Source organism: Lampris incognitus, chromosome 6 (genome assembly GCF_029633865.1).
Source record: "Lampris incognitus isolate fLamInc1 chromosome 6, fLamInc1.hap2, whole genome shotgun sequence".
Classification (NCBI taxonomy): domain Eukaryota; kingdom Metazoa; phylum Chordata; class Actinopteri; order Lampriformes; family Lampridae; genus Lampris; species Lampris incognitus.
Window position 1 is genome coordinate 36,494,920 of NC_079216.1, and position 26,640 is coordinate 36,521,559.

A 26,640-nucleotide genomic window follows, 5' to 3' on the forward strand; every position below is an offset into this window, starting at 1 on the left:
TGCTGAAACGTTTGTGTCAATAAATGTGTCCAGATGAACTGATTCAACTTTCTGTGATGTAGGACAGTTAAGTGTCTATCTTACCCACTGCAGACACCTTGAACAGGCAGATAAAAAGAAGTCAATGTGTAAATCGCTACCTTTTAATATTAAATACCATGTGTGGTTCTTATATTCGTGTGCACTGTCTAACAATCTGTATTCTGAATTGGAAAAAGAGTTGTGCACCTGGTTTCAAAGCAGAGGAAATGGATTTCTGTGTAGTCCTTTTTTTCCCCCAGTGACGAGTGGTGGGCTCCATAAGTTTGTCAAGATGTGTGTTGGTGGGCTCAGCTTCCAAGTTGAAGTGCAGAAATAATAAAAATTACTCACCTTAATGTTAAACAAGCAAAGTAGTAAAAACGTGTCTGTTGAAAAGTGCTTGGTATGATATTTTGTCTGTCCTGAAGCCTATTATGGATATCCAATATCAGCGAGGTTTGCTGGACGGTAGTGGGTGAAACAAAGTAAACAACTAAAGACCTCCGCCCACCCACAACCCAGATTTCCACATTCAAAAACACAAGAGCTGGGGGCTGCTTGAGTTTTGTTGTTTTGATGCCTTGTGCCCCCCCCCCCCCCCAAAAAATACTCGGCTGGTTATTCACAGTCCTCAGAAAACAATGGTATGATGGCGCAAACTTTCTACACATGTAGATGTGTATCCGTAACGTTTCTATTTGACTTTGTCTTGCACACTTTGATTTGTTTGTTTTTACACTGCTCACCAGGAAATGCACAATGATAGTTGTACACAGAATGACACTGCGTTATTGCCATACTGTTTTTTAAAGTTACTGTCTCCACCTCCCAATTTATCACTGTCAACTTGCACAGAGACAAAGAGGCACAAACACAGATGGTATATTAGGATGCAACAGCCTATTAATTAAACCACAAAGACTTTGATGATTTAAAAACATTCGAATTAAAAGTCGAGCAGGGGAGAGAGAGTGATGTGGGTTTGCGTCCGCGCAGCCTTCAGCTATCTGTCACTGTCTGTGTCGAGTCAATTAGGCTGAGTCCAGACAGGGGCGATCGTGCCCCATTCGCCACATAGTGATGAAATATAAAAATACTTGTTTGTGTTTTACCCCCATCAATTTCCTTCCCCAGAGCTGCTCTGTGTACTCTGCTCATCTTTCAAAAATCGTCCTGCTTTTTCTTTCCCTTGCTCATCTGTCGCTGGGTCACTGTCACATCACTGTGGCACTGATCCTGGCACCCTCACTGTTAGGTAGATGTAATATCAATGATCTCATAATCAGAGATTATTCCTCTGTCGCGCCCACGGGAAATCCAGTTAAGTTTGTTTGTATAACCATTCATCACAGACCCATTCATAGAGGGCTTTACATTCACATGGTAATAAAACAGTTAGATACAGTAAACAACAGTGGACGACACCCTCCATCCTGAGACCCTTGACACAGATGAGGAAAAACTTCACGGGAAAAAAAACTTTTAAGGAATTAAGTGGGAGGGACCTCAGGAAGAGCATCACAGGAAGGGATCCCTCTTCAGGATGGATCAGTGTTCAGTAGTTGCCGAGTGGGAGAGGGACAGCATGCACTATATGGACAAAAGTATTGGGACACTTGGCCATTACACCTACAGGAGCTTTATAACATCCTATTCTAAATCCATAGGCATTAATATGGAGTTGCCCCCCCTTTGCAGCTATAACAGCTTCCACTCTTCTGGGAAGGCTTTCCGCAAGATTTTGGAGTGTACCTGTGGGAATTTTTGCCCATTCATCCAAAAGAGCATTTGTGAGGTCAGACACTGATGTTGGATGAGAAAACCTGGCTCGCAATCTCTGTTCTAGTTCATCCCAAAGGTGTTCGATGGAGTTGAGGTCAGGGCTGTGTGCGGGCAAGTCAAGTTCTTCCACAGCAAACTCACCCAACCATCTTAATGGACCTTGCTTTGTGTACTGGGGCACAGTCATGCTGGAACAGAAAAGGGCCCTCCCCAAACTGTTCCCACAACGTTGGAAGCATAGAATTGTCCAAAATGTCTTGGTATGCCGAAGCATTAAGATTTCCCTTCACTGGAACTAAGGGGCCTAGTCCAGCCCCTGAAAAACAACTCCATACCATTATCCCTCCTCCACCAAACTTTACAGTTGGCACAATGCAGTCAGGCAGGTAATGTTCTCCTGGCATCCGCCAAACCCAAACTCGTCCATCAGACTGCCAGACAGAGAAGCGTGATTTGTCACTCCACAGAACACATTTCCACTGCTCCAGAGACCAGTTGCAGCGTGCTTTCCACCACTCCATCCGACGATTGGCATTGTGCTTGGTGATGTAAGGCTTGCATACGGCTGCTCGGCCATAGAAACCGCAGTTTTTGTGCTGATGTTAATGGCAGAGGAAGTTTGGAACTCTGCAGTTATTGAGTCAACAGCGCGTTGGCGACTTTTACGCACTCTGCGCCTCAGCAGTCGTTGACCCCGCTGTGTGACTTTACGTGGTCTGCCACTTCGTGGCTGAGTTACTGTTGTTCCTAAAAGCTTCCACTTTTCAATAATACCACTTACAGTTGACCGTGGAATATCTAGCAGGGAAGAAATTTCACGAACTGACTTATTGCAAAGGTGGCATCCTATGACAATACCACGCTTGAGTTCACTGAGCTCTTCAGAACCTCCCGTTTGTCCACAAATGTTTGTAAATGCAGACTGCATGGCTAGCTGCTTGATTTTATACACCTGTGGCAATGGGTCTTAATGAAACACCTGAATTCAATGATTAAGAGGTGTGTCCCAATACTTTTGTCCATATAGTGTAGTTCACAATAGGAACATCACAAAGCCCCTCAGGATTAGTGAAAAGCTAAATATACTTGGGAGGGGCGTCTGGGTAGCGTAGCGGTCTATTTCGTTGCCTACCAACACAGGGCTCGTTGGATCGCATCCCCCGTGTTACCTCTGGCTTGGTCGGGCGTCCCTATAGACACAATTGGCCGTTTCTGCGGGTGGGAAGCCGGATGTGGGTATGTGTCCTGGTCGCTGCACTAGCGCCTCCTCTGGTCAGTCGGGGCGGCTGTTCAGGGAGGAGAGAGAACTGGGGGGGAATAGCGTGATCCTCTCACACACTACGTCCTCCTGGCGAAACTCCTCACTGTCAGGTGAAAAGAAGCAGCTGGCGGCTCCACGTGTATCGGAGGAGACATGTGGTAGTCTGCAGCCCTCCCCGGATCGGCAGAGGGGGTGGAGCAGCAACCGGGATGGCTCGGAAGAGTGGGGTAATTGACCGGATACAATTTTTTATATATATACAGTGCTGCTTGAAAGTTTGTGAACCCTCCAGACATGGTCACTGTTTTTGTAAAAAACATTAAAATAAGCTTATTACACATACATCCAAATCCCAATTTGTAAAGCACACCTTCCAAATAATGGACACACACACAAAAAGAGATATATTTTCATTATTTAATTTAACAAAGGTGGTTTATTTCACAAAAACTGAAAATTTAACATGTGCAAAAGTATGTGAACCCTTGTATTAGTAGCTTGTGGCTCCTCCTTTTGCAGCCATTACTTCAACCAAACGTCTTCTGTAACTACTAACCAGTCTCTCGCATCTGCTTATAGGGATTTTTGCCCACTCCTCCTTGCAGAACTCAGCCAGTTGAGAGAGGTTGGAGGGACATCTGGTATGTACCAACTTCTTCAGGTCTCGCCACAACATTTCAATTGGATTAAGATCCGGACTTTGACTGGGCCTATCCAGAGTACGAATCCTCTTTTGCTGGAATGCTTTGGGTCATTGTCTTGTTGCATAATCCATTTTCGTCCCAGCTTCAACTCCCTGACTGATGGCAGGAGATTCTGGTCAAGAATTTGTTGATATGCCGGAGAATTCGTGGTTCCTTGGATAATATGGAGTCGTCCAGGTCCAGAAGCAGAAAAGCAGCCCCAGACCTTCACATTTCCACCACCATGCTTCACTGTTGGGAGGAGGTTCTTTTCTTCATATGCAGGGTTGGCTTTTCTCCAAACATGTCGGTTTTGATTGTGACCAAATAATTCTATTTTGGACTCGTCTGTTCAGAGAATGGACTTCCAGAAGGGCTCTGGTTTTTCCAAGTGCTCTCTGGCAAAGTTGAAATGGGCAGCTTTGTTCTTTTTTGAGAGCAGAGGCTTCCTTCTAGCAACCCTCCCATGAATGTCATGGCTATTCAATTTTCGTCTGATTGTAGACGCATGCACATTTGTCCCAGATGCTACCAGAGAGGTCTGCAACTCTCTAGAGGTGATGTGTGGGTTGGCCTTTACCTGATTTATTATTTTTCTGGTGCTTCTGGGTGATAGTTTTGATGGGCGTCCACTTCTAGGCAGAGTTGCTGTCATGTTGAAGGCCCTCCATTTGTAAATTATTTGTCTTACAGTGGATGGATGGAGCTGGAATTTTTTGGAGATGGTCTTATATCCCTCCCCAGACTGATGGGCTATCACTACCCTCTTCTTCATGTCCTCGGATATCTCCTTTGCTCTCGGCATTGTTGATTTGTATGGGACCACAGTGATTTGGTTGGTTTCCTCTCTCTTTTAATTAGTGCAGGCCAAACCCTTTCCCAAGGATGTCTCATTTCATTGGTCTGCTTAAATGATTAATTAAGCACCCAAATGTGTTTCACCCGAGTCTGTTACCTGCTTGACTTAACCAATGCAGCTGGGGGTTCACTTACTTTTGCACATACACTAATTCCATGTTTCATGTAGTTTTTGGGCTACTTAAACAAGTCCCACTAAACAAGTACATGCAACTGATAAACATATATCTGACATTTCATACATAAAAACTGGTGATGATAGAATAAGAAAATCATGGTAAAACAACAGAAAAATCTAAACTGCTCAAGGGGTTCACATACTTTCAAGCACCACTGTATATAAAATTTGGAACACACTGTATCTTGTATCTTGGGGAAGCCATTCTCCAAACATCCCGAGTCTAAATAAATTGCTGCTTATCAGCCTCAGCTCTGAGCTGTTACTGTTGGGAGTCTCATGTATCTCCCTTTATTCCTGCAGAATTGGTAGTTGCCAGTTCCCTGCCGACTTTCGGCAAAAAGGACTCATGGGAGTCGTGGTCCATTCATGGCCCCTTCACCTGAGCCTTCCAATCAGCTGTCATAGGATGATCTAATGGTTACAGACAGAAATAGAAGAACTATCAACAGTCAGGTCATCAGGTGCTTCTGGTTAAGACAGAACAGTGAGAGTAACCCACCTACCAGGTTGATGATACCGTAACACAGACAAACATTTGGAGAAGCAATGCTGATTGGTTGTTTAGCTGATCAATCACGCTGAAGAGGGGGATTGGTGGCGGCTATAAATGTTGAACAAAAGCCCTGTACTCTTTTCATCCCACAAATCATCCAAAGGACAGAGTTGATATAAGCAGTTCTTGATAATTAATAAAGATTTCCTTTGCAGGTGGAGAACCTGAACTCCACTTCAGAGTTAATCAAGGACACACTGGCATACAAATGCCCTGTGTTGTATGTCAGGCCTGCTGACAGTGTGCATTAAAAGCAAAACAAAAGACCCCACAGACAAATAAACAGAAAAACAAACATGGGGAGACAGAAAGTCATGCAGATAGACATGACTGATCACATAATGAGAAACAACACAGTGAAGATAAAATGGTATTTTTGTTGACTGTCAATTCTCAGATTCGCTCGGTCCTTGTCCTCATCCATTTCTTTAATTTAGGTGTTAAATTAGACAAATTGGGTGGCACGCTGGTGCCGTGGTTGGTGCAGTTGCCTCACAGCAAGAAGGTCCTGGATTCGAACCCCGGGGTTGTCCAACCTTGGGGGTCATCCCAGGTCATCCTCTGGAGTTTGCATGTTCTCCCCATGTCTGTGTGGGTTTCCTCCAAAGACATGTAGGTCAGGTGAACTGGCCTTACTAAACTGTCCCTAGGTGTGAATGCGTCAGCCCTGTGATGGACTGGCGGTCTGTCTCCAGCATCCCCACGACCTGAATTCGGATAAGCGGCTTGGATAATAGATGGACGGATTAGACAAACTCAAAACACTTAAGGGTGCGTTGCCGCTCAAAATGTTAATGATACGTCACGATGAACATTACAGTAACGCCAGGCTTTCATTTTGCTATATCTGATTTTATTAACTTTGTGCTTTTAACATTTCTTGTGTTTTATGATAAAGTGCGGTAAAGGCATAGCTGATGTAGGTGCCTTTCTAATTCTGACTTGTTTATCAGATGACATAGAATTACCTGACGTCAACAACCTCCGACACATTCCTGCCCAACTCAGACAAGAGGAGAGCATAAAAAAAATATGCAGTAATCTCTCATCTGAAATGACAATTTTTCCAGTAATTGGTACAGTCATGCACAGGACCCAGCTCATTTTCAGTAACTGATTAAGCAAGGCGCCACACTGACTTCTATGAGAAGCATATGTGCCCCTGAGTTACAAATCTTATCATTTTTGTGTAGTGTAATATTATTGCAACACTGTTATGTAGGGCCAAGCAATAATATTTGCAAATGTGAGTGAAATGCCTGCGTCATAGAGGTCTGTTAAGAAAATATGTTTTCAGGGGATTTAACATCAATTCTGTGTTAGCAGAAATAGAAATGTGTAAGTGCTCACACGAGGATTGACTGGTATGAAATATGAGAAATATCGGCATGTCTTCTTCGTCTTCTTCTGGCTGCTCCAGTTAGGAGTCACCACAGCAGATCATCCATTTCCATCTCTTCCTGTCCTCTCCATCTTTCCTCTGTCACACCAACCACCTGCATGTCCTCCCTCATCACATCCACAAACCTCCTCTTTGGACTTCCTTTTTTTCCGCTTCATCTTCAGCATCCTTCTTTCAATATACCCAGCATCTTTCCTCCACACATGTCCAAACCATCTCAATCTTGCCTCTCTTGCTTTGTCTCCAAACCGTACAACCTGAGATGTCCCTCCTCATATACTCGTTCCTAATCCTGTCCATTTCACATGTTCAGCAGAAAATCTTAAACATTAGCCCCTGGTGAAAAGTCCCATTTGAGGCCATCATTTGCATAACTGGCTGATTTCTTTAGGTCTAGTCAAATATCTTTACATGCAGAACAAACATTTGTGGATCATTTGGTCATGGCTATTCATAGAAACAGAAACAGAAAAAGGGAGCTGAGGAAAATATATATAAGAGAAATATTCAAAGCATATCTTAGCCTTTAGTTTGTTTTTTGGTTTTTTTTTAGATGTGAAGCAACTCATGGACCTTCAAAGGAACTCACTCATTCACATACTCACTGGGCCACCTCTACAGGGAAGTGGAGTGGCAAAGAGACAAAAAAAAACTGATACAGGGCTCTAAAGTTTTAAAAAAAATGTTCAGCAAGGCTTTAGACTTGATAAAGAAAACAGAAATTATCAAAAGACTTAACTTCAAGTACAACATAAAATGAACAACTATGTTCAGCCTCCTGCAAGTCCCCGTCAGATGGAACGTACCACTTTTTCCTCCTACTGAGCTGCTTGCAACTCCTCAGTGGTAACCCTGTTGTCAACATGATGACTGGTGCTTTAACAACTTTTCAGTAGTCCACGTTGTGGGCAGACTGATGTTAATAGTTTGGAATCAGAATCAGAAATTATTTTATTGTCATGTCCATTACATGCACTGGGAATTTAGCTTGGTGTTGTTGGTACAGAGAATAAAATAAGATAAAAATTAAATGTGAAAAAAAAATACAAATACACGTGTGTGTGTGTGTTTGTGTGTGTGTGTGTGTGTGTGTGTTGAACAGGCCCCCTGTTGATACAGGGGGCCTGTTGATAAGTCCTGTTGATAAGTCCAACTACAGCAGGGAAGAACCTCTTCTTGTGGCATGAAGTTCTGGCCCTGATCGACCTAAGCCTCTTCCCAGAGAGCAGTCTCAAAATAGGTGGTGTCCAGGGTAGGAGGGGTCAACAACGATCTTCCCTGCCCACCTCAAGGTCCTGGGGGCGTGCAGGTTCTGGAGACATGGGAGGCGGCAGCCGATCACTTCTCTGCCAAGTGAATGATGCATTGCAGCCTGTCCTGGTCTCTAGCGGTGACAGCAGCGTACCAGATTGTGATGGAGGAGGTTAGGATGTACTCGATGATGGAAGTGTAGAAATTCACCATCATTGTCTGTGGCAGGTTGAATTTCTTCAGCTGCCACAGGAATCCTCTGCTGTGCTTTATTAATGAGGGAACTGATGTTTACGTAGCTCCCACTTGAGATCCTGAGCAATGGTGGTGCCCAGGAAATGGAATAACTCCACAGTGGTAATTGGGGAGTCACACAGGGTGGGGTTGGGGGGGGGGACTTCTCCTGAAGTCCACCACCATATCCACTGTCTTCAGGGGTTTTAGATCCAGGTTGTTCTGGCTGCACCAAGAAACCAGGTGGTTAACTTCCCATCTGTAAGCAGACTCGTCACCCTCAGATATGAGTCCGATGACGGTAGCTTCGCCCACAAACTTCAGGCGCTTGACAGACTGATGATTAAATGTCTGGAGGCTGCACCTCCAGACATTTAATCATCTACAATGAAACTAACTTATTTAAGTATATAGGCTAGTTTCTTTGTTAATAATTTCTCAGGTGGACACAAAGTCAGAATCTACTTAACACATTTGCAAACCTTCTTCAAGCCACTCGATGTCCTACCAACCACTTTGTTCTTAAAGGTTTTTAATCTCATCAGTCCCCGTTTAGTTAATATTATAACAGCTCTCTTTTATCAAGGTGTGTCCCCAGCTATTTTAAGCAGGCTATTGTTCAACCTTTGTTGAAGAAACCAAACCTGGACCCCTCCCTGCCAGAGAACTATAGGCATATTTCTAAACTTCCTTTCTTTTCTAAAATATTAGAAAAGATTGTTGAAAAAGCAACTTGCTCAAGCACTGGATTTGCACAGGGTGTTGGACAAATTTCAGTCTGGTTTTCGTCAACTACACTCAACTGAAACAGCCTTCCTTCAGTTTCACATGATATTTTAATGGCTGCAGATGCTGGAGAGTGTTCGGTTTTGGTTTTATTGGACCTTAGCGTAGCATTCGATACTGTTGAACACCACACCAGGTCCATAGACTAAAGCACCTGGTGGGCATTTCTGGGACTGCACTGGGGTGGTTCTACCTCACAGATAGGACTCTCCCTTCTGGAGTGCCAAGGTCACCCCCTTCGGCCAGAGTTTGAGCTGTTACCTTCAGGTCATGAGTTGAGGATGCCCTGTATTAGGACTAAGAGATACAGGCTTCCTTTGTCCCCACTGCCATCCAATTTTTAAATAGTAGATAGTATTCATCTGTTGTCTGCAGTTCGCTAGTTTCCTTGGTCTGTATATTGTATATTTTATGGTTTTTATATTTGATCTACTTTGTTTCTCCTTGCCCACTATGTCCTGTTGTCAATTCCACCTTGGTGTTTGTATGTTTTGTCTTTGTGTGAGAGTTTTTATGAAAACTAATTTCCCTGCAAGGGACAATAAATATACTTTGACTTTTACTCAGTCTCTGTAGGTGAATTTGTGTCAGATACTGTTGCTTTATCATGCGGTGTCCCCCAGGGATTGGTCTTGGGGCCTACTTTATTCTCCATATACATGCTTCCTCTAGGACAGATTAGTGGTTTCAGCAACATCTATCATTTGTACACTGATGACATTCAGTTGTATTTCTCCTTCAAATCAGATGAGCTTGATAGACTTTCTGTACTGAACAACTGTTTAAATGCAATTAGGAACTGGATAGCAAATAATTTTCTGCAGCTAAAACTAAAGAAGAAAGAAAAGGCCACTTTATTTTGTCATTGTATTCTTACAACAAAATCTATTCTTACAACGAATTTGTTCTCTGCATTTAACCCATCCTGTTATATAGGAGCAGTGGGCAGCTGCAGCGCCCGGGGACCAACTCCAGTTCTTCTTTCCATTGCCTTGGTCAGGCACACAGATAGAAGTATTAACCCTACATTCATATCTTTTTGATGGTGCGAGGAAACCGGAACACCTGGAGGAAGCCTACGCAGACACTGGCAGAACATGCAAACTCCACACAGAAAGGACCTGGGATGGCTTGGGGTTTGAACCCAGGACCTTCTTGCTGTGAGGCAACAGTGCTAACCACTGGGCCACCGTGCCGCCCCAAATTGTTGACTATTCGGCCTGATAACCTTTACTCAGTGATCAGGCAGAACCTTGGTTCCTTATCCTCTTCTTCTCGGTCTAGTCTGCATAATCGTGGTGTGATTTTTGACCAATCAGTGAGTTTTGATGCTCATATTAGGATGCTAACCCAATAATGTTTCTTTCACTTTAGAAACATAGCCAAACTCAGGTCTGTTATGTCAAGGGCTGAAATGAGGATGCTAATACATACTTTTATCACACCACGTTTAGACTATTGCAATTCTCTTTTTACCTGCCTTAATAAGCCTTCCTTGAACTGTTTAGAAACTGTCCAAAATGCTGCTGCTAGGTTTTTAACATGATCCCAACAGATGGTCCCACATTACGCCTATTTCAACCTCTCTGCACTGGCTTCCCGTTAATACCTTTTAAAATCTTGGTGCTCACTTATAGAGCCCTACATGGCCAGGCTTCCCATTACATCATGGACCTTCTGCACCCCCACACCATGAGCCAAGCTCTTAGGTTTTCTTACCAGGATCTTCTAAGTGTCCCTCAGACAGGTTTTAAGACTCGGGGAGATCGTGCTTTCCAGTCAGCAGCACCTGAACTTTGGAATAGTCTCCCAATAAATCTGAGGTATGTGGACTCTGTGGATTATTTTAAAAAGCTGTCAAAAACCCATCTGTTCAGACAGGCATCGAGGTAGTATGTGGTATTTTATGTTTTAACTTGTGTTTATCCCTGTTTTCTCTCGTGTGTTTTATCTGTTGTTTATCTTTGTTTTATTTATTGACTGCGAAGCACTTTTATCTGCGATTTATCCTTGTTTTATTTATTTGACTGTGAAGCAGTTTATGACTTGTGTCTGTGAAAGGTGCTATATAAATAAACTTGACTTACTTGCTTGGACTCAACTGTGGTGCTTCGCATCAAGGACACTGTATGTCCTTGTTGTCATCTTGGAATGAAGTAGCTGAAAGTGGTCTCTCCCTCATAGGCTGCCACATTGTGTACGCGTTAGAAAGCCTAGTTGGGTGGCAGCTGTTGTAATGAGGCACTCAAAATTGCACTATGAGAGCACACACAGACTCAGCCTTGAGTTAATGCAAAATAATTAGGGGTGACTTTAAGTTGAATAATGTTTTTTATGTTTTTGTGGCTTTGAGGAAAATGAGTGGAGAAGTTCTCCAAGAACCTTATCTTTCTGTCTGTGCCTCCCCATTGTTTGGAACTGTCACTTGACTGTACTGTGAAGGTCAATCATTGACTTGATCACAGGTAATTTGGATGAGTCAAACCGCTGAGTTGGGAAGTCTTGGTTCATTGCTTTTAATGTCTCCCAGCCAAAAGACCACGAATATTTTAAAAGAAATTGCAAATTTTCTCCAAATGCCACAGAAATATTTATGCCCAGTGCATAAATATTACGGTTTATGACACAAACTTTACTAAAAGAATACAGAGAAGCACATTATAGGACATGCATTGATCTGCTGTCTGAGCAAACACACCCTACTTACATACATACAGTTGAACCTGTCGGAGGAGGGAAAAATAGTCAATGTGATGGGGCCTCAAGTTAACCGGTAAGTTGTTTATACTAAAGGTGTGATGCTTTGTGTCAATGACAATTTTTCATCGCCAAGCCTTTTTATCACATAGGCTACTTTGTTCTTTTAATCTATCATTTTTTGGGGGGGCATGGGGCAGTTACTGCATGGACCTGATGGAAAGTTTTCAAATGACTGCAGGCAGAAAATCCTTGGAGGAGCCTAATACAGCATTTTCTATGCCGTAACCCACTCACAGTGCCTCTGGTGTGGATAGGTGAAAGTGTGTATGTGAGTCAATACACAGACTGGTTGGCAGGAGCCACACATAACAGCAGCTCTGCACCTCTCATTGACATTCACTTGTCTTTCCCCTCTGTCATTGGCACTTTAAATTGGAATCAACGATATGAAGACTTGTCTAGATGAATAAAATAATCTAATCTTAGCATGACATTTTTTCTCTTCATTAACTCACCCACCCATACCTATCAACTGTATCAATTTTTAGCGTGTGGCCTATACGTGCAAATGTGTCCTTGCTATCTGCCTTGCAGAATTTCAAACTGACCAGTCTTTCATGGGGTGTATATGCTTGAGTAGGCTACCTCCAGCCTTTTGCCACTTGCATTTCATCCATACCGGATATTCAATAGCCTATTTGTTTCAAAATAAGTCAAAGTGTATATTACTGCTATGGTCGGCATTGCAGCAGGAGCCAAAGCATTCCACAGCACCTCAAACTAAGTAGAATTTTGTATTTCTTATGTGTAGTGATAGGCAAAAGCACAAGATTTCATGGCTGTGAGAGTCTAGCAAAGGCAAAAAACAGGTGTCTCATGGGCAAAATGTGGGACTTTACAGGTATTTGTGATATTGGGCTATACAAATAAAATTGACTTGACCATGCCCACCATCTGCCCAAACTTCACTTGTTTCATAATGTGACGTCCTGTCGGAAGGATTTTTCCGGCCCCGCTGGTGATTCCCTGTTCACACAGACAGCTTCTATCTTACAGATAGAAGCTGTATGGATGCACATGACATGACAGTGCTTTCCGTCTTGTTCCGTAACCATGTAGGATGCCTACTATAATCATAAACTACGGCATCTGTAACTCTAACATTATCTTTATTATATATTTACTATTTTGGCATTCTAGATTTTCATTTAACTACCACAGAGTTGACTATTGATTTCATCCTCTTTGTGGACTGATCAAAGTTCTCTTATTTCTAGGTTGGACCACTTTCCAGGCATGTTTAAAAATGCTATTAATTTTACTGGTTTATATAAATCTCTCACTTCAGACAAGTACCTCCCCTGAATAAATTGCGTATATAGTCCATATGATTGATTGTAAACTTTAGAACAAGGGAGTGATCTAGTTTAGAGGGTTCTCGACTAATCTGAACTCGACTTATCTGAGTCAGATTGCTATAAAAATGTACAAGATTTGTCTGGACTTTGAAAAACCCTTGAGTTGTTGGGGTATTCCAGTTATCAGAGTTCGACCTAAGTGGGTTCAACTGTAGTACATACAAGTAGATTGTGGTATTGTATATGGCAATGAGACTAAAACTACAGCAACTATTAGAGTGCACTCAGTAGAGTGCAGATCTCCATCAGGTGTATCTCCCCTTCTCTGGTGCTCAGACTTAGTGACAACCCAGCTGAGGAATTAGCATTCAATTGCAGTATAAAACAAGTTTTTCAAAGATTTTGAATCACCGCAACCATGAGAGAGCCTTCATCATACAATCATAACTGCGTAAAAATTATTAGGCTGACAGGCCCAGTAGTGTGCGAGATTAGCAGCGGACGGATACACGCACACACGGACAGTTTTTCCTGTCATTATACAACATTTGTGTAGCACCCAAGTTGATTGAATGGGAAATATGGGGAAATTTTTTTTTAATATGCAACACTAAAGCTAAAAAAAAATCTACCTAATAAAAATGTTTTGCCTTTCAGTTTGTGGATGTGCAGCCTCCTAGGCGGACCCTCGCACGAATGTGAACAAATCTAATACGAACTTCCATCCATCCATTATACAAACCGGTTATCCTGACCTCAGGGTCGCAGGGGTGCTGGAGCCTATCCCAGCAGTCATTGGGCGGCAGGCCGGGGAGACACCCTGGACAGGCCGCCAGGCCATCACAGGGCCTACACACACACACACACACACACACACACACACACACACACACACACACACAAACACACACTTACACCTAGAGACAATTTAGTATGGCCGATTTACAGGTGAATGAGGTAACATGAACTTGCATTTTCCAAAAAAAAAAAAAGTTTGCTGTATGACCATTTGGGTCTTACCTTAACCCTGTCTTTATTTTCATAGTATAATAAAGCTGGGTAAACCGTTAACATTCCTGCAAAGCCGCCGCTCCCATAACGCACATCACGCACTGTGCGTAGGGCACCAACTGCCGGAGGGGGCACCAGAATTATTTATTTATTTATAATTTTCATATTTATTAATTATTTAAATTTACGATGAAGCACAATTATAATTGGTATCATAAGACCATTGTAGGTAATACAAAGCTAAACATATTTCCCCGAAATAATAAAATGAATTATGGTGCCCCCCCCTCCTCCTTCCTATGGTCTGTGCGATTGCGCCTAACAAACTCAAGCCTGGCGCTTACTTAAACATTAGCTATGGCTTCAAAAAGGCAATAGGAGTGGGGGGCAGAGAAGCGAAAAAAGAAGAAGCAGCGGGATGACACTCGTGCATCACTTGTAGGTATGTTTTAGAAATATTAATTCCTAAAATACTGTAAAGTGCTTAAACGTTAGCCTTGGAATGCATAACATACATAGCCTAATGGTAGGAAACATCTTGAGGCAACCAGCTTGCTAAAGTTCGTAAGCTAGAGATTTTTTTTCCCTGGGGGGGTTTGTGGGGGTATGGGTGTGGTTTGTGCACCACCACACGGTGGGGGGGGGCACCACAAAGCAATTACGCCTAGGGCACCCAAATGGCTAGCAGAGGTCCTGCATTCATGCATGTGCGTCTCACATCTAAGGTTGACTCAGATTGGGCAGCGACAAAATTATTCAACACTTCCTGTTTTGACTGCAACCTAGAGGAAGTTGTTCCTTTATAATTTATGCATTTTTTGGATTATCAAAATTGTTTTGATAAAGTTTGATCATGTCGCTGCCCAATTTGAGTCAACTGTAGATGTGAGTCGGCACATGGTTGACTTAGATCGGGCAGCAACAGAGAGCAGCGTTGGTCAAGTGAGCTAGGGTGAATGAAGAGAGGTAGCGGTGATAGCGAGAACAAACGTTCAAATATTTTGAATCACTGCAACCACAAGAGGTTCTTGAGCAGTCATAACTGTGCAAAAAGATTTTTAGGGTGTCCAGGTAGCGTAGCAGTCTATTCCGTTGCCTACCAACACAAGGGATCCCAGTTCGAATCCCCAGTGTTACCTCCGGCTTGGTCAGGCATCCCTACAGACACAATTGGCCGTGTCTGCGGGTGGGAAGCCGGATGTGGGTATGTGTCCTGGTCACTTCACTAGCGCCTCCTCTGATCAGTTGGGGCACTGTTCGGGAGGGAGGGGGAACTAGGGGGAATGGCGTGATCCTCCCACGTGCTACGTCCCCCTGGCAAAACTCCTCACTGTCAGGTGAAAAGAAATGGCTAGCGACTCCAAATGTTTTAGAGGAGGCATGTGATAGTCTGCAGCCCTCCCCGGATCAGCAGAGGGGGTGGAGCAGTGATCAGGACGACTCGGAAGAGCGGGTTAATTGGCTGGATACAATTGGAATGAAAGGGGGGGGTTAGGCTAATAGGTCCAGTAGTAGGCAAGACCAGCTGCAGACACACATGCACGCATGCACGTGTTCGCACACACAACAAAATAGTTCACACTGTCATATGCTGCTGTACCCTGCATGTTCTTCTAACCTTCATAACCTAAGTGCAGTGTGTTTCCCATAATATGCTGTTGCCTATCTTCAGGCTTTTGGAGAACAACAGCTATTCAAAATAAAAAACAACATATGAGTGGGGGGGGGCATGGTGGTAAGTGTCTATCCAATTGGATCCCACACTGCAGTCTGTGAGTGGTTTTGTGTTATGATATCCCAAGGAACAAAAGAGGTGCCTTTACTGAGGAACTGTTTTGTTTTATTGTGTTTTTGTTTTTTTACCGCTAACCTGATTCAATCAATTGCACAAAGCTTGCTTGGTGGCAACTGAACAGCTTGTTTCAGTACCTGAATACCAAACAGGCTTGCTTTCAGGCCAAAACACTAACAAGAAATGTGTGTCTGCAGTTATCCAATTGGCTTGGCAGTCTAAGTTTGTTCATAGTAGATTGGTGGACTACAAGATGTTTTGCAGCACTGCATCTTATCCTGCCCAGTCCTTCACTCGTGTACAACCAAATGTTGTATGTAGTACTTAACAGGCATATTATAACAGACAATTCTAATTATTTACTTTACTAATTGCAGGCTATTATTCGCACTTTCTACAGCTGGAGAGAAAAACAGGGCGGTTGAAGCGATGATGCAGCAGTAGAGCTGCAATCATGCAAAAACATGACTGCTAAATCCAAACTCGTATGTAAGGATTTGAAATTCAGAGTCCTGCAGTATCAAGTGCTGGATCACTGACATCACAAGCAAACAACAACGAGGGGTACAAATGCCACTAGAATATGTCTGTGACCAAAGAACAATTACGTAGGGGCAAAGACTTTATAAAAGAAATGTAATAACCACTACAAGGACAGTGACAGAGGGTTTTTTTTTTAAATGTAGTTAATACATTGAGCAGAGAGAGGAAATTAACCTGGACCCTTATGACAGTTGTTAGAAGCTAATCCTCTCTCTCTCTTCCATCTTCCCCCTTGAAAAGACTACTAAAAAAATAATGAGCTAGTAACTGAGATCCTAATAGTTGGAAAATGCCAGCACCCACACAAGTCAAACTCACAGACTTCAACAAAGCTGATATCTAACCATGTCGAACCCCAAAAGGACATTAGACAACAAAATTAACCCATTTCTATTTGGACCAAAGTTGGTATTACATACCATCAGGGGAGTTGAATAGACAAATCTAGCTTTGCAGGGAGATGAGGGGAACAATTGAAAACCTTGTCTCTCCCACGTAGAGTGTACAGAAATCAATGGCAGTGTCACAACAGAAGAGCATTAGCTAAATCCTCCTCCTGAATAACTGACTGTCTGCAGACACTAAGCAACAGCCCTTAGCTAGTGACAATGGTGTAAGTTGAGAGAATCAAGGTGGACATAGCAAGACCCCCTTCCACCATTAGATAAAAGAAGAAAAGCAAATGTATAGAGCATTACCAGTGTCAAACATGAAAAGGTATTGTTTGATGCCAGAATGATTAGTAGTACACTCAATGCAACAAAAATAAATATCCTACTTTACATATTTTCACTATTTGTAGTTTCCAGTGTCCCGTTAGCTTTTAGATCAGGTTCACACTGCTCTACTTTTTAACTGCTCTACTTTTTCTGTTATTGTTGATTTTGTTTTTCTGTTTTTAAGCTGATAAATGGAAAAACGGGGTCATGAGAGCACCTCATGTTCATAAGGAGCATGTGCCACTATAAGCAGAAATTACAGAATTGTTTCTATTACAAACTGTCAGCAGCTGACATAGCAAGAAACCCCCCTTGTTTTTCAGACACTGGTCAGCCTGCAAAAAAATGACAATGTTGAGGCTTGCACCTCTCAAATGTTGGAATTTTCTCAATTTTAGAAAATCAAGATCATCAAGATTTTAACAAGCCACAGAGTCCAAACCTGCTCACTCATTTTGAGTCGGTCGGCATAACAGAGGCAGTCAAATATCTACAATTTAAAAACTCATCAGTTACAATACAGGTAGCACATTGAAGCCACTTACACGTCCAAAACAGCCGCTTACAACACTAGACTTAAGCAATACCACTGAATAGTAGCGGACCGAAGGGTCTTGCTCTGGGCCTTCAATGGTCATTGATGGACCCCGCCTAACACACACATTCACACAAAGCGCAGTCATTGCCAGCAACTCATTGCCTCAAGCTCCACTAAAATCGAAACAATATACAAACTACGTCATTAATTCCACATAAAAATAAGTCCATTACAAAATCGCCTTCCGACACCTGTTAACTCATGTGCTCAAACAACCGGCTCAACAAGCTGAAATTATGCAAACTTAGTTATTTCTCCCAATAAGACAAACGCATTAGCAAAAGTGCCAATCGGCCTTCCGATGGCCTAGATATTCGTTCATGTTGCTCAATAATCAGCCAACAATAAAGGAAAGATTTTTTTGAAAAGTAGAAGTTAGGCCATATATGTCACAGCAGCAAAATCGAGCATTGTCAACAACAATCTTAATCAACTCAACTCTATAAATAATACAGCAGGACTCACCAGTCACTTGAAAAGAAAATCCATCCTTCGTTCCTTTCTGATGAAATGATCGATCACCTTCGGCTTTGTTAAAGTGCCTCACGAAGCCCTTGCCAGCCTGCATGAGCCCTTCGAGCTTAGGTATTGGTCTCTCCCTCTCAGATATTTGTTTTTTCCCAGGGTGCCGCACAACTGCCGCCATGGGCTGTTCATCACAAATCGTGGTCATTTTGCGATGAACACTCATGGATGACCTGCGAGGGACGTTTAGTAGGACATGCTCACAACTCGCATCAGGTACACCATGGGTCTGGACGGTTTCGTACTTGCTATCTTGAAAACTTTGCCTGGAAAAAGGAATCCAAAGCAAATCAGCCACGATGCCAATTTCTTCATTAGCCCCTATTCTTCTCAGTTCCCAACAATCGCAGGCGTATAACGCATTACGTGGCCACAGCACAAAGAAATACTACGCTTATTGATTGATATGACATCACCTGTGGCCTTCTAGCAGGCCCTAGGGGTGTCCCAAAAACTGCAAATCACATTTTGATTGGTTAATTTTGTTGTACCTCTGTATTTATGCCAAGTACACTTTCTATGAGCAGAGCCTGCAACCAATGACACAGCAGGCCCTGTATGAAGCACAGGCAGAGGCAGGCACATCCAGTTCCAACTCTAGATTTGGTTATGATAGTAACTGACATCGAACAAAAATTATTTTTAAAAATCAAAATAATTTTAATAATTTATTATAAATTATTTTTACAATTTGTAATATTTTATTAACTAAAAATTACACCACAAAAATGGTAGTGCCTGCAGGCCCTGACGAACCTCCTCTGCTACTGAGTAGTGAGACAATAGTCTTGAAACAGTGGACTTTGCACACTAGCTAGTTTCCATTAAAAGGTCTCTGTCTGTAATGCAACTTCTCTATGATGTAGCTCTAAGTACCACTTAGAGCTACATCAAACAGTGCAAACTCATCTGAATAGGTTTCTTGTGTGTTGGACCACATCAGTGTAGTTTACCAAAGCAGGAGAATTCAGTGTCAGGAATTTACTTAAATTACTGCCACTACTTTTATTGTCCTATAAAGCAAGTCAAGTTAGATTTATTTGTGTAACCCGAAATTACAATTTGGTCCCACAGGGTTTAAAAATCACAGTTCCGATCTGTACAATGTATGACAACCCCTTACCAAAGACCCTCGATTCAGATGACGAAAAACTCCACAGAAAAAATATCTTGTAGGGGAAAAGAAAAATGAGAGAAACCTCAGGAAGAGCAATAGAGGAGGGATCCCTCTTCCAGGACAGATAGACATGCAATAGGTGCACTGGACAGGCAGTAACAGACAAACCTCACTCATCTATACTCCAAGCAGGTTAAAAACAAAATGTCCAAGTTGCACAGGGCAGCAGAGTCTCTACACATTACTTCCAGAGCAACTCAAATTCAAGTCTACATTTCTCTTACATGCTACTATCCATCTTGAAAGTTTCCCATCATCTATCTATCTCGCATTAGTGCTGCTGCAGTCAAAGTTGATACAGTACAACCAAAAGTATTTATTGTAAAATGAAACTTGCACAAATCAATCCCTCTGTTTTCAAAATAGAACTGAATTTTCCAAACAAGTCCACCGGGAGATTGAGAGTACAGCAGTACTGCAGCACATATCTGAAGTCTGCAGAAAAAAAAAAAAAATGCAATCTTACCTCTTCTCTTTACCATAAATGAATAAAAAACAGTAAATATTTGTGAGGACCAAAATCTTTCATGGATACACACTGGGGTTAAATTGGGCTGAAGCCAGCCAGAGCTCAGCTACGGCACTTGGGTTTCCCGAACATCATCAGATGGAGCTGAGCCTCTGCAAATCAGGTTCCAGCATTTCATTTATAGATTTTTATGTTAAAAAAAACAAAACAGCTGTTTGATTTTAAACAGCCATTTCTCATTAACTGTTAATACTTAAACTATCAAACTGCTAATTCAAGTTCAAAGAGACATAAAATCATCATGCTGGAGTGTCTACTCCTCTCACCCACCACGACCATTGCCAGACGTGATTTGACCTCTATGTTGTGCAATCAGTAGTGCCAGTGATTTTGCATCATCACAAACATGATGTATACATTTCCTAAGTTGCCCCTAACTGCTGATGCATGATCAGTTTTGCTTTAAATGGTACACTATTTGGGATTGAGAAGCGTACATCTGCATTTCATTTTATAGTGTGTCTCATCTTTCCAGACAGTCACAGGAAGACTTGATGCATGCCCTGTCTTCATGGGAGCGAGCGGTACAGGCAAATATGATTTTATTTCATTAAATATTTTCCATAGGTGAGGTTTTTGTTATACAGTTACTGGAGTAATTCTCATTCATTTAAACACAATCTAGAGGGTCAGAAAAGTTCCCTGTTTATACAGTGAACAAAAGGTTTATTCCCCTCCTGTGTGGCAGATCCTGACCTCCCTCACTGACCATACAGGCCGACTATACAGGCAGTGTCAACCTTATCTTGAGGTTGTCACTTTGAAAAAACACACTGTGTAAAAATTACATTCTTACGCCATGATTTAGCTTTGTTTGGCTATATAGGATATGATATTTCTTTAAAATGCTACCATCTGGCATCGCTGTTCAATGTGCAAACCATGCAGGTCACAAACACTGGGGAGACCTATCTTCAAATATCTTTCCAATGTGAGTATAAATTGGCCTGATATATATGATTTTTTTCAGCCATTAAAGTTTGGATGTGATATCAATTTCCCTCAGCAGCCAGTATGCATGGTCAGCATGCATATTCATCATTAAGTATTTTCCATTCAAGCCAGCTTTAACATTGGCATGCAAACAAAGGTGGTCTTCACTTCAAGTTTAGCATATGAGCCTATCTGAGATGTGATAAACTAACAAACTACCAATATAATCATTAAAGATTATGGGCTATATTTTAACAATCGAAGCACAAGGTCTAAAGCACATGACCCAAGAGCATTTAGGGCGGGTCCAAATCTACTTTTGCTGATGGTGGATAAGCTGAGCGCAAAGTAAGGCAAATGGTTCGAAGGAGTTGTACTTTGCCTCTAAATTAAAATCATAGGTATGCTTTGGGTGTAACATAAAATAAACCAATCAGAGTATCATATCCCATTCCCTTTAAAAGCCAGCTGTGCTTGCACCTTGGTGGATTGCTATCATAATGGAAGATTTGCGGAGTCACGTGGTACGCTCACCCAAGATGGCAGCATAGGAGAAGTAGTGTCTGGCCAATTCGACAAAACTCTCAGAAAAGTCTAGATTATGATTGTATAATTCCGTCTATTTTGCGCCTCGTGGTTACATGATTGAATATGTCCGAAAAGAGTCATTATTTTACTCGTAATCCGCCTCAAAATCAGTGAACTAAAACTTCTACCGAACCAACGAGCAAGATGGCGACGCAGCGTGAAGCTACAGATATCCCGCACCTAGCTAACGTGGCTACTGAACTACAGGGCATTCGGACCATCCTTGAGACTCTAGCTAAAGATGTACCTGGAGCGAAAAGTGGAATGGATTCTCTGAATGACACTGTTAAAAAGCTTGGGGACAGAACTACCGAGGCCGAATCAAGAATATCAGTGCTGGAGGATGACAACGCTAAACAGGGCCCAGTCATGGAGGAAATGGTGAAGCAAAACAGGCTGCTGCGAGATAGGCTATCAGCCTTGGAGGACTACTCCAGGCACCAGAACATCAGGATTTCAGGTATCAAGGAGGGGGCGGAGGGCCAAGATTACGATGCCTTTCTCAAAACACTGCTACAGGAGAGTTTGGGAATAAACGTGGATGAGTGGTACGAAGCTGACAGGATTCATCGTGTGGGCCCACCCCCGAATGCCAACTCCAGACCGAGGCACATCATCGTTCGTTTTCTGCGAGATAAGGCTAAGTCTGCAGTGCTAGCAGCAGCGAGGATGAAGAAAGAAGTGAGTTGGAGAAACGCGAGGATTTAATTCTTCCAAGACTATGCCCAAGACATACAAGAGAAACGCAGGAAATACGATGAGGTGAGGCGGATGCTGCAGTCACGCAAGATCGTGTACGCCCTGCGATATCCAGCCACGATGACCTTCACGCTTAACAAGCGGCGACACGAGTTCTCCACCCCGCGGAAGCTAAACTCTTTCTCAGCCGCCTGGGAGATAAAACAGGGGCCTCTGCGGAAAGAGGTGCGCTCGCTGATGGCAAGGATTAATTTGGGATTTCGAGACCTTGACTAACTGACATTGACATCAAATTGACATTGATACAGCAACAACTCTTATTCGTTTGGTATAGAGAGCACCCGAAGAAAACAGGACCACGATGTCACCATGTATGGACGAGACTGTATCGAGTGGAAACCCCCAGCGAAAGGTAGCCTAACCGGTGGACCTTTTTTTGTTTTGTTTTTTTCTATCGTGTCATTATTTCCACCGGCATGTATAAATAGCTCCGGTCTATGGTAGGCGGGGAGCGAAAGAGACAGGAGAGCCTATACCGCAGGAGATATTAACCAGGGCTCTCTGGTATTAATCTGAGGTCGCTGCTGTAGGTCTACTAGTTTATAGAAACAGGAATATGTTAGCCACGAGGTAGGGACTAAGGAAAATTAATCATTTTGCAGCCTGATTAGGTCTACCACACGGTATGCAATCACTAAGTTGCGTGTTAAGGAGTGAGGGTTGAGTCAATTGGCTAGCCAGTAGTGGAGCCTTCGACGGGATCAACCAGTTCCATGGAATCACTAAAGTTAAACTATGGGAATGACTGGCATGGGGGCCAGCTAGTTTTCAGTTTTCTTTTTCTTGTTTTGTCTGTTGTGTCTTTTAGTCTTGTAGGTTATGCTCATGTTATGTGTCCGATGTGTAGCCATAATGAGTCTACTAATACAGGCAGTAGGCCTACTAATTGCAATGCAAGTAGGCTATATATTTTTCAGATCCGAGGGATAAATGCATATAGGGCAACTTTTATTTTTTATGGGGATACTCCAATAATTCAGTATGGGTTTACTTAAAATAGTATCTTGGAATATAGCGGGGTGCACACATGTTATTAAAAGGAAAAAAATCCTAACATTTCTCAAACAGAAAACGGTTGATATAGCCCTTATTCAGGAAACACATTTGAATGAGAAGGAATCTGACAAATTGAAACGAGACTGGGTGGGACAGGTTTATTATAGCACATTCCCTGCTAGGAAGAGAGGGGTGATTATTCTTGTTAAGAGGAACGTAGATGTCCAAGTGCTGAAGCACATCTCAGATAAAGACGGTAGATGGGTCATCTTAGATGCTATAATGGAAGGCCAAAGAGTGACAATGGCTAATATCTATGGTCCGAATTCAGTATCGCCAGACTTTGTCCATGATGTCTGTAATATAATTAGAAATGTGGGGAACGACAATATAATTATAGGGGGAGATTCAACCAGGTTAGAGATCTGAAACTGGACAAATCCTCTCAATCAAGCCGACCCAACTATAGGTCTGCATCAATGGCCGCAATAGAGTTGACGATGGAAGAACTGGGACTTATTGATATATGGCGGTTATTACACCCACAAGAAAGAGATTATACCTTTTTCTCTCACCCACATGCCACATATTCTAGGATTGATTATTTTCTTATATCTAGGGCTTTCGTTAACCAAGTGCTTAGTGCTACAATTGGCAATATAGTTTTGACTGATCATGCACCTTGTGGATGTAGTTATGTCCCCTCAAAAAATGAGGAACGGGTGTTAAGGTGGCGCTTTGATAATTTCAGGTTAAATGGAGAAGAGTATTGTACATTTGTTAAGACGGTGATCTGTGAATTCTGGGAATTTAACGAGGGCTCAATTTCAGACTCTGGGATGATGTGGGATGCCTTTAAAGCATATGTAAGGGGGCGTCTTATACAACACAGTGCGCTTGCTAAAAGAGCAGAAAATGAAAAGATGCTTAAACTAGATAAAGACATAAAAAAGCTTGAGAAACAGCATATACAACATCCAGACCCAGAAACGTGGCGTAAAATTAATAAATTAAAATTTGATTTGAATAACATTTTACAAAGGAAGGCTGAATTAGCGTTGTTTTATACGAAGCAGAAATACTATGAACAGGGAGAGAGGGCGGGCAAATTATTGGCACATAGAGTAAAACAGAGGCAAACTCAAAACATAATTTCTTCAATATATAATAAAAGTAATGAATTGATCACGAATAAAAAGGGGATTAATGGGGTGTTTAAGCTGAAGAGCTTCCTCTCAACAATTAACATGCCAACCTTAACAGAGGCTCAGAGAGACACCTTAGAAGGAGACATCACTATTGAAGAAATTCAGCAAGCAGTACTTAATCTTAGTTTGGGGAAAGCGCCGGGAAATGATGGGTTTACTTCTGACTTTTATAGGAAATTTATCGACAAGTTAGCCCCGAGACTGCAAACTGTCTATCAAGATGCTTTACAGAAAGGTAAACTCCCGGAAAGCATGAGATCAGCAGTAATCATTTTAATTCATAAGAAAGGGAAGGACCCGCAGTACTGTGGTAATTTTCGACCAATCTCACTAATCAATGTGGATGAAAAAGTGTTGGCCAAGATTCTAGCAACCAGACTATAGGATGTTATTCCACTTCTAATACATCCAGACCAAGTTGGATTTGTAAAGGGGAGGAGCTCAGCTGATAATTTACGCAGACTCTTGCATCTCATGTGGAAAACGAGAAATGGAGAAGACCCAGTGGTTGCCTTCTCTCTAGATGCAGAGAAGGCCTTTGATAAGGTGGAGTTTTCCTTTTTGTTTTCTATTCTAGAGAGATATGGGTTTGGACCATCATTCCTACAATGGGTTCAGCTAATGTATACAGATCCGATGACCACTGTTCTCACCAATGGCATCATGTCATCCTCTTTTAAGCTGAGCCGTAGCACTAGGCAGGGCTCGCCTCTCTCACCTCACATTTTTGCTCTTTTTCTCGAACCATTGGCACTGGCCTTACGCGCGAATAAGAATATAGTGGGAATACAAGCGGGTCGGGAAGAACATAAACTTTTTTTATATGCTGACGACATCCTAGTGGTATCCAGTAATCCTGAAATGGCTGCATCAGAAATTAATTTAGTAATAGACTCTTTCTCTGAGATATCGGGATATACAATCAATTGGACAAAATCAGAAGCCATGCCACTATCCAAATTATGCCCACCGGTCATTAGAGAAAAATGGCAGTTCAGATGGATGCCGTCCGGCCTAACATATCTGGGGATTAAACTAACGCCGGGTCTGAATAAGATAATGGAATCAAATATAGCTCCTATCATTCAAAACATTCAATTTCTGTTGCAGAATTGGACTACGATGAATATATCACTGTTGGGAAGAATAAACCTGGTGAAAATGATTATAGCACCTAAAATACACTGCTCAAAAAAATAAAGGGAACACATAAGCAATGCAATGTAGCTCCAAGTCAATCACACTTTTGAGATATCAACCTGTCCAGTTAGGAAGCAACACTGATTTGTGAATCAATTTCACCTGTTGGTAAATTGTCTAATTTCCACCAGGTGGAAATTAGACAATTTGCAAGACAACCCCTATAAAAGGAATGGATTTGCAGGTGGTGGCCACAGACCATTTGCCTGTCCTCATCTTTTCTGGCCGATCTTTGGTTAGTTTTTCATTTTGCTAGTGCCCTCACCACTAGAGGTGGCATGAGGCGGTATCTGCAACCTACAGAAGTTGCTCAGGTAGTGCAGCTCATCCAGGATGGCACATCAATGCGTGCTGTGGCAAGATTTGATGTGTCTCCCAGCACAGTGTCCAGAGCATGGAGGAGGTACCAGGAGACAGGCCAGTACACCAGGAGACGTGGAGAGGGCCGCAGGAGGACAACAACCCCGCAGCAGGACCGCTATCTGGTCCTTTGTGCAAGGAGGAACAGGAGGAGCACTGCCGGAGCCCTACAAAACGACCTTCAACAGGCCACTAATGTGCAGATTTCTGCTCAAACAGTGAGAAACAGAATGCATGAAGATGGTATGAGGGCCCGACGTCCACAATTGGGGCCTGTGCTCACAGCCCAACAGCGTGCAGCCCGATTGACCTTTGCCAGAGAACATCTTGGTTGGCAGATTCGCCATTGGCGCCCTGTGCTCTTCACAGATGAGAGCAGGTTCACACTGAACACATGTGACAGACGTGAGAGAGTCTGGAGACGCTGTGGAGAACGTTCTGCTGCCTGCAACATCCTCCAGCATGACCGGTTTGGCGGTGGGTCAGTGATGGTCTGGGGAGGCATATCCTTGGAGGGCCGCACAGACCTCTACGTGCTAGCCAGAGGTACCATGACTGCCGTTAGGTACCGGGATGAGATCCTCAGACCCATTGTCAGACCATATGCTGGTGCAGTAGGCCCTGGGTTCCTG

The 26,640-nt window shown here is 42.6% G+C and overlaps 1 protein-coding gene across 6 annotated transcripts in view; it reads right to left on the bottom strand.

Annotated features, from left to right (window-relative positions):
• Positions 1-26,640, bottom strand: part of plekha7a (pleckstrin homology domain containing, family A member 7a) — a 230,886-nt gene that overhangs the window by 182,542 nt on the left and 21,704 nt on the right. The gene's annotated exons all lie outside the window — the stretch shown is intronic.